Source organism: Petaurus breviceps, unplaced genomic scaffold, assembly GCF_028583685.1.
Source record: "Petaurus breviceps papuanus isolate PSGF00001 unplaced genomic scaffold, PetGlider_PUasm1.0 90750, whole genome shotgun sequence".
Classification (NCBI taxonomy): domain Eukaryota; kingdom Metazoa; phylum Chordata; class Mammalia; order Diprotodontia; family Petauridae; genus Petaurus; species Petaurus breviceps.
The window spans coordinates 2,730,360-2,733,991 of NW_027187335.1; positions in this window are offsets into that span (position 1 = coordinate 2,730,360).

A 3,632-nucleotide genomic window follows, 5' to 3' on the forward strand; every position below is an offset into this window, starting at 1 on the left:
GAGACTTACATTTTCTACTTCTTTTGTGGCCACCCACTGATCTTATTATAGGGTTCTGATCACAGTTCATGCTCCAGCATAAAGAATCTGTTCAACTGTTTCTAAATTAAAACCTTTCGAGACAGATGGGATTCTCACCTATTGGTAAAGACCTTTAGAGAAAAAGATTCCATAGCCTCCCATGACCAGGAGCTTGTAGAGATCACCATCTGGAGCTTGGAGAGGAAGGACTGGGGGGGGGGGGCAGCTGCTGAAGAATCAGGGCTTAAAGAGTCCAAGTAATTTTAAAGGGAGGAAACACTTAGCACTTTTAGCTAAAACTCAAAGTTTGACCATGTAGCCAAGGCACCCACTCAGAGACCCAAGTGTCAAAATAGGCTGTGTTTATGTAATTAATATTTATTTCTTATTTTTGTTCAGTAGTATCTGACTCTTTTGTGACCTCATTTGGGGTTTTCTTGGCAGAGATACTGGAGTAGTTTGCCATTTCCTTCTCCAGCTCATTTTACAGGTGAGCAAACTGAGACAAAGAGGCTTAAGTGACTTGCCCAGGACCACACAGATAATAAGGGTCTGACGTTGGATTCAAATTCAGAAAGAGGAGTCTGCCTGACTTCAGGAGTCTGCTCTATCTACTGCACCACCTGGCTACCCCTGGTTATTTGTCAGGCACCTACTATGTGCCTTACACTGTGTGAGATGCTGGGGATATGAAGACATTAATAACACTGGCCCTGTTCCCAATGAGCTTACATGTTATTGGAGAAAACAACATTTCTCTAGCTCTAGACACACACACACACACTCTCTCTCTTATGTAAACACACATGCATATACACATATATATGCATATTCATAGACATATGTGTATATTCACATATACATGTATATATAAAACCTACTAAATAAACTACAAGGTTGCTTTTTTTTGTGAAAAGGGAAGGTATTGATTAAAAAAAAACACACTTAACAATGTTTTGCATCTGATTAGAAATCTGCCAGTACTCTTTTCCCCTCAGCTTTGGGCATCAGAGAAGGTTTCATGTAGCAGGGGAATACTTAACCTTTTGTGTAGGTTTCATGGGCCCTTTAGGCAGCGTGGCAAAGTTGAGGGGGCCCTTCTTGGAAAAATGTTTTTAAATATATAAGATAAGATAGAAAAGATCATGAAGGAAGCCAAAGTTAATGAAATACAGTGAATAAAATAGAAAAAAAATTCAAGAACTCCAGGTTAAAAATCCCACATGTGAGGAGAGACACATGAGAATCAGCTGAGGAGTCTGGGATGCATGGAGCCATAGACAGAAGCTTATTACTGAGGACAGCTAAGGGTAGGAGCCTCAGGTTTCTTTTGTTTGATGAGATTTTGTTAAAATCCTGGTTTGGTTTTATTTGGTAGCTTTTATTCACCAATGACTCAGATTTTATACCTCAATAAATGCTGTCTTTTCCTTTTTCAACCAACCCCATCTCTAGGCTACCATTTTTATTTTGTCCATTTAGCAGGAGATTTCATAAGACACTTATGTGCTTGCATACAGCAAAGACAAACAAGGTGGAACCCAGTGGCCCAACACATGAAGTGCATTGCTTTAAGTCACTGCTTGGTCTTTACCCAACCTCAGTGTACTTCTCAATGTGTGGGTGTGGGTGTGTGCGTGCGCAGCCCTGTGTGCATGTATGTTAGTAGAAGCCGTTCTCTTAGCCATCCCTGGCAATGTTGTTATGCTGATACTGTTACCTTTTAGCTATTTGGAAAATGACTCCCTTTTCCCCCAGTCTCAGTTAGAATAATAGGCCTCAGGGAAGAACAATCTCCAGTGTACCTATTGATGGGGATTGCGAAATCTGCTTTCTGTATAAGGAAGAACCCTCTTGTTTCAAAGCAATTCATTTTCTGGGAAAAGATAAGCTACATTCACTGATGTTAAATCTAGTGGTGGCTGGTATATAGTAGGTGCTTAATAATTGATTGGTAGAACTTGGGATGCAGAAGATACAGTATTAAACACCCCTTTCCCCCCAATTCTTTTTTTTGAGGGGTGAGGCAAGGCAATTGGGATTAAGTCCAAGGTTACACAGCTAGTAAGTGTGTCAAGTGTATGAATCCAAATTTGAACTCAGGTCCTCCTGACTCCAGGGCTGGTATTCTATCCACTGTGCCACCTAACTGAGCCGCCCCCCTCCCCCAATTCTTAAGGGAGCAAAGATGAATAGAACCAATGCTGACCACTGAGCCTTTCTCTTCTGGAGTTGAAATCTCTATATTGTTGTCTTTCCCTTGTTAAAATGTGACCTTCCTGAGAGTAGGGATTGTCTTGCTTTTCTGTTTGTGACCCTGGCACTTAGCACCACATTTTTATGGAGTAAGCACTTAATGAATGATTTTTATTCCTGCTAGCTGTGTCCTAACTGAAATAAGAGATGGGACTTTAAGGAAAAGGTCTTTTGAGGTCAACATGGATCATGCTCTTCTCTCTACCTGGTAGACAAGGGGGTGGGAGCTTTTTGGCTCTAGTCTTATGGTGTTCTGGAGAATGGAACCATAGGGAAAACTATGGTTTAACAATTCTTGGTGGACGGTGGTGTATAGAAAGTTGCTCTTCTGGCAAGCAGCAGAACAACCAGCAAGATTCTTCTATACAACCCTCTCTGCTAGGAGTTGGGAAATCTGCATGGCCTTGTGTCAATAACCAGGCCCAGGAGAGCTTGGGCTCTGATCCCAGGCTCTGATCCTAAATGCATGTTTCATACTTTTATGATTATTGCTAAGAATTCCTATTTCATTATAGAGGAGTAGTTTTGGATGCCCTTGGAGAGGTGGCCTGGCATAGTGATGGGGATATTGGATCTAGAGTCAAGAACACCCTGTTCAGGTCCTACTTCAGATACGAATTGTGTGGCCCTGGGCAGGTTACTAAACCTCTTTCTTTCTCAGTTTCCTCATCTATAAAATAGAGAAGTTCATCTCAATAGCCTCTAGGGTTCTTTTCAGCTCAAAAAACTGTGATCCTGTCTGCATGTGGGTGTGTAGGCACATGTATGTATACACCTTCATAGTCTCTGATAGCCCAAGTGCATGATAGTCCCCATTAAATCAATCCTCTCTCTTCTCTCTATCCCTTTCTCTCTCTCTCCTTTCAGAATTTCATGATTATTTAGTAAGGGTTCGACCTTCTAGGCACTTGATTGGTTAGTGCCTAGGAAGTTCCCAAGGTCTTCAGTAGATTTAGGATGAAGAGATCTCATTAACTCTGCACGCACATGTGTGTATTCTACAGAAGTGTCTATGAAGATGTGGAACTGCCCCCTGAAGGCTGTGCCAGTGGGATGGAAAGTCCTATGAAACTTGAACTTAACTGTATTTGGAGAGCATTAAGTTAGTCACAGGATTGCTCTTCCTTCCTCCCTTCCTTTCCCCCTTCCTTCCTTCCTCCCTCTCTCCCTCCCTCCTTCCCTCCCTCCCTCCTTTCCTTCCTTCCTTCCTTCCTTCCTTCCTTCCTTCCTTCCTTCCTTCCTTCCTTCCTTCCTTCCTTCCTTCCTTCCTTCCTTCCTTCCTCCTTCCCTTCCTCTCTTTCTTTCTCCCTTTCTTTCTTTCTTTCTTTCTTTCTTTCTTTCTTTCTTTCTTTCTT